Below are 12045 nucleotides of genomic sequence, written 5' to 3' on the forward strand. Positions count from 1 at the left end.
GGAATCAAAACATTCTTTTTTAAAAAAAAGTTGTTACCAGAACCATGGATTATATATGAGATGCTGACCAACCTAGCGGCTCTCGTATGTCAAACCTGTCAGGCTGGAAAAAGGGCTGGTGGCCTAACCATTTGGTCAGGTCACCACGGGGCGAAATCAGTGACTTGATATTCGTCTTAACAATCATGGTTGAACAATTAACAGTGTTCATATAATGTTAGCAATTTATGCAAAAATTAATTTTGACATGTGTCCAAAGTTAATTCAAAATTATGGTAATATACATAATGGCATATATTTATGTATACTTGTACTTAATTAATGGCAATACAGGTAGTTGTAAGAAGGTAAAATGAATAACTAAAGGTATTTAAGGTCATGGACCATGATTTTGTACTAATATCATTGAAATTGACCCATCTAATTCCAAATGCAGAGTTATAGAGTTTTCAAAGTACCCAACCTCCATATTTGTCTCTCTCTTTTCATGTCAGAAGTGACAAAATTGTAGGGGTAGGAAAGATCACTCATGACCTGTGACTCATAAAATCAAAAGAATTGAATTCTTTGTTGAGATAGTATTGGACCCGAAACTAGCTAAAATGGCTTTAATTTTCTTAAAATACTTGTGATGATTACATTAGTTAGAATTCAAATGTTTTCTAATTAGAAAAACCTAGATTTTGTATTCAATTTGTTTCGATTCAGACTTTGAACCATATTTCGTTTGGGAACCCAAACTATTGTGAACAAGCACCGGATTTGTTCAAATTGATCCTAATTTTAACTTTGTTAGTCCGAATTAGACATAATTGTCTGCATCTTATGTAACACCTCACCGTTTGCGGAAACATGAGGTGTCATGATAAGTTCAACACGACATGGAATTACATAGATACTGCTAAATGAAATATATTATAATAAATATATTCCCAAAACATGAGTTCATGGTCATAATGATGCTAGAACAATTTGATACAATGAGTCAATACACGGGATAGTCCAAGGCATGTAGCCTTAAAGTCTGACAATAAGCAATGGAGCATACATCTCCGAAGTCCGGTCCTAGCATAAAAGTCTTTATCCCTGATTAGCCTGAGTACCTGAAAAGTATACTAAAACGTGTTAACACAAAGGTTGGTGAGTTCGTAGGTTTTAGTCAAAAAGTGTAGTATCACTACTAGAAAAACTGATTTAGGAATGAATCTTCATGCGTTTTTGTGAAAATCGTAATTTTTAAAAATTAAAAAATAAATGGCCGTCCCAAATCCGTCGGTAACTTTTAGGATTAGGGACGGATTAAGGACGGACCAGATTCGAATTTAATTTTTTTCGAGTGTACAAGCATCGATATGCATATACAACTAATGATAGAGTGTTTTTATACATCTATAGTGTTAATGGTACGATCTACACATCAATAGACGATTTTTTAGTGCCATTCTCACGTTTAACCTAATTGGTGTATATGTAGTTTTATGCCTAAACGTTTGTGTTTGTACATAAATCCATAGAAGTTCGCGAGTTTCTACACTTTTAAATTTTTAAATTTGTTTATTTAGCTATATTGTTGCATTTAGGAATGAATCTTCATGCGTTTTTGTGAAAATCGTAATTTTTAAAAATTAAAAAATAAATGGTCGTCCCTAATCCGTTGGTAGGATTAGGGACGTCCCTAAAAAATAAAGATTTTGACTTTCCTATATTAAACATAAATGGGGGCTAGGGTTCCTTCACAACTCACTTAGACAAAAAAGAAAAGAAAAAAAGAAATCACACTCCACTGATGCTACCTACCCCTGCGATCTAACTCCACTGCCGACTGGATCCATCGGCCTCTTTCAAGAAAAAAATAAACTTGCTTTTGGGTTTGTAACTCTATGGTTTTAGGATACTACTTTCTTTTGGAGAACGAATGCGAATTATGTATGGATATTTAGGATGTTTAAATGCAATTTGATGGTTTTAGGACTTTATTTTGATTTGTGGATGGAAACTGGGTTTAAAGAAGCTAGAAAAACATTCTGGAAAAATAGTTTTTGGTAGATTTTTGGCAAATTTAATATACTTTTCCGACAGATTTGTAACAGATTTCTGACAGATTTGTTGCAAAAATTATACTTTCCAACAGATTTCCGACAGAAAAATTCCGTCGTAAAGCTAAACAATTGGTTATCTTTCGTCTGGAATCCGTCGGAAACTATCCGTAGGTAAACTGTGTATGTTACCGACGAATTTGGGACAGATATGATTCGTCAGAAATAGTAAATCCGTCGGTAATAATCAACATTAGTATCGTCTGAAATCCGTCGCAACATGTGTCCGTCGGTAATATGTTCGTCGCAAATCCGTTGTAAATGTTCCCACGTAAATCCGTCGGTAATATTGCCTGCCGTCCCTAAATTTTTCCGAGGCCGTTTTTAGGGTCCGATCAAATCTGTCCCAAATCCGTCGCTAAACATGTTTTGGGACGAATTTGGGACAGAATGTGACCGTCAGTAATACGAGCTTTTCTTGTAGTGTATAGAAATACTTTTTTGTGTCGATTCTTTAAATACAAAAACAAGTAGTTGATCAGTATATAGTGAGCAGAGTTACGTCATAAGTCAAAGTACTCAAATCTCAAAGCACACACAGTCCAAGGTACTCAATGTACCCAAAGTACTTAAAGTCTGGTCTTACGGTATCTGCCTTAATACAAGCACATAATAAGTACGTCAAAGTCTCAAAGTTTGGTCTTACGGTACCTGCCTCAGTACAAGCACATAATAAGCACGCCAAAGTCTCAAAGTCTCGTCTTACGGTACCTGCCTTAGTTCAAAGTCTCAAGTCTCAAATACACACAAAAGCACGTCAGGTAAGCACGACCATCAAGCACATAATCACACACATACAAACAAGAACAAGCACGTCACATGGTATCAGTAACTCTATAAGTACCGGCTCAATATTGAACATAAACAGAAATCGACAAAACTGTTTAAAAGTACCAGTATACTTTTCATCCCAAAGCACGTAAAAAGAGGGGCTACATAACTCACCTGAAAGCAGCACAAGTATAAATACCCTAGATCGACAAACAAGAACACGAACAGTCAATTACACCTGAAACACGATCACTATCTGTTCAAAAGTCCTACATTGTCCACAAGTCACCCAGTAAGTACTTACTTAATTGCAGAAGTCCATGTCATATACTAGTATCTTAAGAAATGTCATTATGTCTTATATAATATCGTCTTAGATATATATATATATATACATAACTTCATTGTACTTGAAACATTTGAAAAATCATTGACTATTAAACTTAATTTATCTTTGACTTTAATTTCCATTGGCTTTAAATTTCATTGACCTTAAATTTTATTGACCTTAAATTCCATTGACCTTAAAGGCTTTGATCTTAATCTTATTGATGTTAGGGCTTTCAGGTTAGATATCTTTCACGGTAAATAAGAATGTCGACTTAAAATTTCTCTTAACCTTAAATCCTTTGAACTTAAAGTGTTCTATGAGTTTAAAAATCCTTTGATGTTAAGAATTCCTTTGAATTTAGGATTTTCTTTGAACTTAATCTGTTTGATGTTAAAATAGTCCAGATCGTGACTTTTGAACTTAAAAATCCTTTGAGTTTAACACCAAATATCTTTGAACTTAACATCATTGAGGTTAAGGTTTTGAGGTTAATATCACTACTAAAAAATTGGGCTTTACCGACGGATTTACCGTCGCAACTTTATTTAAAGACTATGAGTCAAATTACGATAGATTTACAGATGGATTTACGACGATTTAGCGACGGGGAAAATCTGTAGGTAATTTGTTGGAAACATACAAACTTTACCGACGGATTAGCGACAGATTACTTAAATACTATTTCGTATTTTTTTTAATTTTTATTAAAGTTATATAATACCGACGGATTAGCGACAGATTCATAAATACAATTTAATAATTTTTTTTTTAAAATTAAATTTTATGTTTACCGACGGATTTAAATAAATTAATTAATTTGGAAATATACTTAACTAATCTAGATTTAATAATTTATTTAAACTATTATTTAGATTTTTCTAGTTACTGACGATTAGTTATTTATTTTTAGTTTCTATTTATGGAACCTAACTTTCTAGCTTATCAACTTGGTACATAATAAAAAAAAACATACAAATATGTAACTATAGCTTGTTTATACTCACCAAACTCGTCTTTTTCGTCACCACACATTCTATAGTTATCCTTAACTGAAAAATGATGTTCATGCATGTCAATCGTGACCATTTTAGCATACTTTCTATGATACTTTGCATCAATGATCATAATGTATGACATAAAACTACCACTTTTCATGTTTGTTTCTTTTAGTTCGTTTGTTGGCCAAAGTAGCATTTGAATCATTATTCATAAATAACACCAGGCTACACCTTTGTTAACCTATTATATAAGTTACACAATTTCTAATTTTTTTTAATGACTTTTAGGTTGAAAAACACATGTTTTAGAAATGAAAAACACAAAATATACAATTATCCGTCGGTAATCCGTCGCTATTACCGACGGATAATTGTATATTTTGTGTTTTTTAGCTTTGGAACCTATTGATGGAGCTATTAGGTTTGTACATAATCATAAAATATACAAGTTTGTAATTGTATCTATGGTATACACATGAAAATCGTTCTTTTCATTGTTTCGTGTCTTTTAACTACTATCAACATTAAAACCATGTTCATCCTTTGACAATCATGCTCGTTCTATCATCCTTTAGATTATACTTTGCATTTATCACTTTATCGTTTGTTTTTTTTTTTCCTTTTGTCTTTTAGTTTGAAAAACACAAGCTTTTAGATTTGAAACTTAAAATACACAATTTTCCGTCGGTGATAGCGACGGATTACTGACGGAAAATTATATATTTTGTATTTTTTTTAGCTTTGGAACCTAATGATGGAGCTATTAACTTTGTACTTAATAAAAAACATACAAATTTGTAACTGTATTTATGATATTTAATTGTACTTAATTGTAAAATGTAGAAGTTTGGACACTTAGATAAAGTTTAAATTTTAATTAGAGTAATTAGATCAATGATGATATCATATACCTTTATTAACTTCTTTAAATAAAAATTCAATTAAATAAACTGAAATATAGTTATTAATTATGGAATTTTAATTCCTACATTTTATAATTATAAAAGATACTTATTTTAATGATATAATTATGCAAAACAATTTTTAAATTTTATATTATATACTTTTTAAGATCACTTTTTTGACTTTCTTTTTTACATTATACTATTTCATTTTGTTTTTTGTTGTACATTTTCTAATATAGGAATTTTATCATATAATGTAATAAATATTAGTTATAAGTATTTAGTTTTACATCGTTAGTATGTAATGACAATTAGATAAAAAACAAAATATTCCTAATATATATACGGTACCTAGAATAATCAAAAAAAATAAAAGATTGTAAAATTGGCAACATTATCATTTTTTAAAATCTTTTATCTATGTCTATTAATTTATATTACAAAAATTTAACATGTTATTAAGTATCTCTAATATATAAAAGTTTTAGCAGGTAATGTCTACATTTAACTTTATGCCGTCACAAAAAATATAACTTTTGATATTTAAAATAATATTTATAATCCTTAATGTTTCAATCACATGCAATTAAACACAATTATTTATACTAATATTTATTTCTTTTTATTATTAATCTCTTTTAATATAATGAAGTCATAAACATTTTATATTAGGATATCTTCTCTTGTAATTATACTAAAAAGGTGCACGCTAGTTGCAATGGTAATGGTCTATAACGCGTGAGATGTCGTAACGGTAATACAAGTTGTTTTGGATATTTTCATGAGATGCGTCAATGAGACATCTAACCGTGATTATCATTTTAAATATAAGTCGAGAATCAGATGAACAAATAATAATGTGTAAAAATTAATCATTATAAATATATATGTTATGGTTACTTAGGAGTAGTTTGGGATATTGAAAAAAGTGTTGAATTTTTCAAAATAGAAAGCCAATTTATTTTATAAGGAATTATAGATATAGATATAGATTTATTGATAGGTTTATATTTTACTTATTTATTTTTTAAACCAATGTTATTATATTGTTTAATGTATTGAAAGATGAAAGTGAAAAACTAAAATTTAGTTTAAGTTTTTTCGTTTCCCACTAAAAGTCTAGGACTTCCCACCGTAACTCCTCCATATCCCATGATTCTAAAACATTATCCTCATTTTCCACCATAAGTTTTTTACACTACTCTTTCCCATTCTCTCTATTATTATTGGGGTTAACAAGTATGCAGCTTCATACTATTACCAAGATTTTGAGGGGTGGGGGGAGATTGTGAGGAGAATATTTAGAAGCAGCCTACTTCTAACTGCATTCTTGTTGTTCCCATGAGTTAATTACTGAAATTGTACCTAACGTTTACGCCATATTACTGACTTCATACCTTTCTTTTCAAAATTACGTTGATCGTACCCAACGTATGCAAATCTCCACTCGGACCATACAAGAGGCTAACGTCGTCAGGTGGTCATTAAAGCCTCTTCTACGTGACTTGCACGTGAGGGGTAAATATGTAGTATCGCGTTTTTTAATTACTGAAATGGTACCTAATGTTTGCACGATATTGCTGGTTTCATACCTAATGTTTCTTAATTATTTAAATGGTACCTAATGTTTAGTTAATATTTTTTTTTTTGTATTTTTTTTAATTTTTTTAATTTTTCTTTTATAAAAGTTCTCCAAAACTTGTTAAAATTTAATGAAAATATGCACTTATAATCTACTCAAAAATAACACCAAATAGGTATTTTATAACAAAATATAAGTTTTAAAGTTCACGAATAACCAAAATATGCAATAAAGTATCATAAAAACAATTTTAAAAAAATTTGCGAGGAAATTATTTTTTTTTGAAAAAATTCTGAAAATACCGCAATGGTAATACCATGGAATATACCAGGAATACCAGAAATACAAGTCAGTATTTACTGCGACACAAAGTTTAAAGCAATGTTTTAAATACCGGTAAATACCGACCGATATTTCCTGGATATTTCTGGTATTACCGTTGCGGTATTTCCTAAATTTGTAAAAAAGAAAATTTTATTTTTTAAAAAAATTATTTTTATGATACTTTATTGCTATTTTTGGTTATTCATGAACTTTAAAACTTATATATTGTTTTGAAATAACTATTTGGTATTATTTTTGAGTGGATTATAGGTGCATTTTGACTATTTTCATTAAATTGTAACAAGATTTGGATAATTTTATAAAAGAAAAATAAAACAAATTAAAAAAATAAAACAAAAAAAATTAATAACTAAACATTATGTACCATTTAAGTAATTATGAAACATATAGGTATGAAACCAGCAATATCGTGCAAACGTTAGATACCATTTCACTAATTAAGAAACGCGATATTATATATTTACCCTCACGTGCAAGTCACGTGGGGGAGGTTTTAACGGCCACCTGACGGCGTAGGCCTCCAGTATGGTCCGAGTGGGGATTTGCATACGTTAGGTATGACCTGCGTAATTTCGAAATGAAAGGTATGAAACCAGTAATATGGCGCAAACGTTGGATATCATTTCAGTAGTTAACTTTTATTATTATGATATAAAACTCACCAACAATAAAACTTAAAAAACACTAATGAAGCCATCGCCCAGCTGCCCATCGATCTTTAATATTCTTCAAAATATACAACCAACAAATCCACCACTCAAGCAATCATAAATCGATCCGACACATCAAGGTGATTTAAGTTTCTTTTTGGGTATTTTGGTTTTGTTTGTTATGTATAGATCTAAAAACCCATTTTTCTTTGTTTTATGTAGATCTAAGAATTATCTTACAAAATGGTTGAAGATATGGGCTTATTTTTGGTCGATCCACACTAGACGAGGTAGCATAGCGTCTTGTTGATTTATATTCTTGCTAACTTTTATTATCATATTTATTTGAAATTTTAGTTTGTCTTTTTGTTTTCAGATGGTTAGAACATTGGAATCAAAACTTTCATCCTTGTAGATGTAATATAAAGCGATTTTGGTAATGTATGTCTAAAATAGAAACTAAATATTATTTCCAGTTCCAATAATTTTAATTTTATTATTATATTTTGTGTTTATATTTAACTTGGGCTTATAATAATTATTTGGTTTTATGTTTTCTCTTCAGATCTGAAAAAATAATCTTGGGGTATTATTGATGGATAAGAAGAGAAAATGCAAATTGTTTGTAATTTTGTATGTTTGGTGTATAGATTTAGAATCCGGTTTATATTTTTATGTCGATTGTATATTTATATTTTTTTTGATGTTATGAAATTTGTTTGTAATGGTTTATGTTTACTTAATTAATATCAATTCTGATCTTAATTCTAACTTAAAGTTTAATTAAATATTTTTTTATATTTTTTATTATTCTTCAAAAATTTATTTACTAATGGAAAATCAGTTGCTAATTCAGTAAAATTAAATAATTATTTCACTTTGGAAATTACTTGCAGCCGACGGATGATTTCGTAGGTAAGATTTGGAGCCCGTCGCTATTTCTGTCGGTAAATATTACCGACGAGCTTTTTAACTACGGATTTTTTCGGTCGTTAATCCGTCAGAAATAGTTATTACCGACGGATTTGACCGTCGGTGAAGCCAAGTTTTCTAGTAGTGGATTGACCAAACATACAAAAGGGTCGAAGCTAATATCTCTTTGAACTTAAGGATCTTATTGAGGTTAAATAATTCCGATTACCACGAAAATAACCAACAAGAAACCCTAAATCGGATCAAAATCAGGAGGAATATGAACAAAAAGAGTTTGACCAGATTTGACCGAAACCCTAGGCTATGAACACGAACAAATCCGATCTGAGAGAAAGGAAAAGAACACAATTTTAAAACCATAGCTTCGATTATAACTCAGATTTAGATTTAGCCTAAATCTGTCCGATTTGCACTTGTTATGAACATGTATTTTCGGTTATATATATATATATATATATGTTTGATTTTTGCTTGAAAATAGACTTTTATATGTTTAGATCCAATGACTTCATATCAAAAATTCGAGATATAGAAGAAGATTTAGATGATAATTCAGTTTTGGAAGATAAAGGAAAGAATATTGCCGATCTATAAATATATATATATATATATATGATTTTTCATTATTTTTATGATGAGCAACCATTTAAACACTTAGATCTATGTATAACTTACCCAAATCTTGAAAGAAAAGTGAAGAGATTGATGGATGTTGTTGAAATCCGAAAATGGAGAGGAGAGGGGAGAAAGGGGCGGCCAAAAAGAGAGGGAGAAGAAAGAGAAGTGTGAAAATTAGGGTAGGAGGCAGAAACTAGGGTTTTATTGCCAACTATCCGTACGTGATTAACAACAATTCCAACTTTTGACCTTAATTACCTTTGAGTTTAATTTCCCTTGAACTTAATAAGATCAATAAGAAAGAAGGAGCTCTTGACCTTAAATAAATTCGTTTGACTAGACAGTCTAAGAAAACTGAGGCTCATTAGTTTACTTTGTCAAGATAATCCTTTGTAACCTTTTAATAGCTTTCCAACAACTATATATATGACCATATTTGATAATTAAGTCTTTCACTGTTTTAAAATTAAGTGTTTATCTTAATTTAGCATTTCCACAACACAACTAGTATTCCTTTTGTTCTCGAGTTCACGCACAATCTTTCCAAAGTCTAAATGCTCACAAAGCCCGAATAGAACATAAATTAAGTTATTCAATGAATAAAATCTTAATGACTAAGGACGTACATAAACGAAACAAACTAAAATGACCGGAAAAGTACTTCGGAAAAATAGGCTCAGATGACGGTTGTCACATCTTATCTTTTCGTTTCCCACTTCTAAAGGGATTAAATATCATTAATTGTTGTTGTGCAACTCTAAACTATATACTTAAACTTTAGGTGAAAAGTTATTTTGAGAACCTTTTTTTTGCGAGAACCTTTGAAAACTTTTCAAATCAAGCTCAACCGATGATTATTCTTTACATGAAAATTGTTTTTTTGATTGTTTTCTGAATAACTTATGTGTAATTTTGAAATTTATAATTGTGTGGATGCATGGATTATCATCTGTTATACAATTATGCGGAGATTTGGATTCTTGATCACATGTGCACGAATATTGCTATGATTACATGTGATCGACTTGCATACATGTGATCATAGCAATATTCGTGCACATGTGATCAAGAATCCAAATCTCCACATAATTGTATAACGGATGATAATCCATACTCCACACAATTATAAACTTCAAAATTACACATAAGTTATTCAGAAAACAATCAAAAAACAATTTTCATGTAAAGGACAATTATTGGTTGGGCTTAATTTGAAAAGTTCTTAAAGATTCTCGCAAAAAAAAGGCTCTTAAAATAACTTTACCCTAAACTTTAGAAATGTTAGCTTAGTTTTCAAGTTAGTCATCAATCAATAGTTAAGTAATTCGAGTTGTACGGGGCATTTAACTGTATTTTAAGTTTTATTGTATGATTCAAATTTAAATGTTATGTACTATAGATTTGTAACTATCAACAATGGCGGATGCATATGTAGCTCGTAGTGGTCAATGGACCACCCTTGTAGGAAAAAAGTTATGTAGATTTTGTACGAAAATTTAAAACGAACCCCCTTATAAAAAGTAGAAGCATACCTTTGGACTTTAAAACAACAAAAGCAACTCAAATAAAGTGTATGTGAAAACTTTTTGGGTCTCATACACTAATACTTCAACATAGAATTATGACATCGAGGAGGTTAACGTAATTATTATTATTATTATATAGTGAATATCAAAGAAGCTATATAAATTAATACTCGATAAATTAATAACCTCGATAAAACTAATAATTTGGTACGGTCCCAACTTGGGACCAGTACAAAATTGAACACCAATCAATAAAATAATAGGATAATAATTTTTTTGAAACCCCAAAATAAATATATAGGTTTCATCAAAACTATAATTTAATAATTTTTTAAAAGTTCCAAAATTTTAATAGGATAAGTAATTTTTTTGTTAACTTTTAATCTATGTTGAATATATTTTTAAATCTGTAGTTTTTTCATATTTACTATAAGTTCCTCTTGAAACAATTAGTGGTGTCATATGTGACTTCCCATGCATTTTCTACTTCCTCTTCATGATAAATCTTTAACCGTTGACCGTTAACGATGAAGGTATTTCCCTCTCTCCCTACAAGCTCAATATATGCAGACGAATATGCGCTTTTAACCACGTATGAACCGGTCCATCGTGATTTGAGCTTTGGTTGCTTGAACTTGTACTTTGATTGAAACAAAAGTACTTTGTCCCCTTCTTTGAATTCCTTAAGTTGAAGCTTTCGATCATGCCATGCCTTCGTTCTTTCCTTGTACAATCGGGAATTCTCATATGCATACCATCTCATTTCATCCAACTCGTGTAATTGAAGAAAACGCTTTTCTCCTGCTTGAATCAAATCAGTGTTGCAATTTTTCAACGTCCAATATGCCTTATGCTCAACTTCGATTGGTAGATGACACGTTTTGCCATATAGCAGCCAATATGGTGTAGTACCAATTGGCGTCTTATAAGCTGTACGAAATGCCCATAATGCATTATCTAACTTCTTGTCCCAATCCTTTGGATTACTATTCACTGTCTTTTCCAGAATACCTTTCAAAGCTCGATTTGTGTTCTCGACTTGACCACTAGTTTGAGGGTGGTAAGACGTAGAGAAATAGTGATTAACTCCATATCTCTTTAGAACTTTCTCAAGTTGAGCATTAGCAAAATGGCTTTCATGGTCACTTATTAGTGCTTTAGGGAACCCAAAACGACTAAATAAGTGCTTAAGAAAATCTATGACTTCTCTAGCGTTGTTTGTTGGTAAAGCCTTAGCTTCAACCCACTTTGAAACATAGTCTACCGCTACGAGAATATATTTGAATTTGT

At 30.5% G+C, this 12045-nt stretch overlaps 1 long non-coding RNA gene across 1 annotated transcript; it reads left to right on the forward strand.

The window, feature by feature from the left end:
* The first annotated feature begins 7699 nt into the window (after window positions 1-7699).
* Window positions 7700-8124, forward strand: LOC122602785. The gene is made up of 3 exons (XR_006324397.1): window positions 7700-7818; window positions 7901-7968; window positions 8055-8124. It is a non-coding gene; the product is annotated as an uncharacterized LOC122602785 (long non-coding RNA).
* Window positions 8125-12045: the final 3921 nt, after the last annotated feature.

This window comes from Erigeron canadensis, chromosome 6 (assembly GCF_010389155.1).
Source record: "Erigeron canadensis isolate Cc75 chromosome 6, C_canadensis_v1, whole genome shotgun sequence".
Lineage (NCBI taxonomy): Eukaryota > Viridiplantae > Streptophyta > Magnoliopsida > Asterales > Asteraceae > Erigeron > Erigeron canadensis.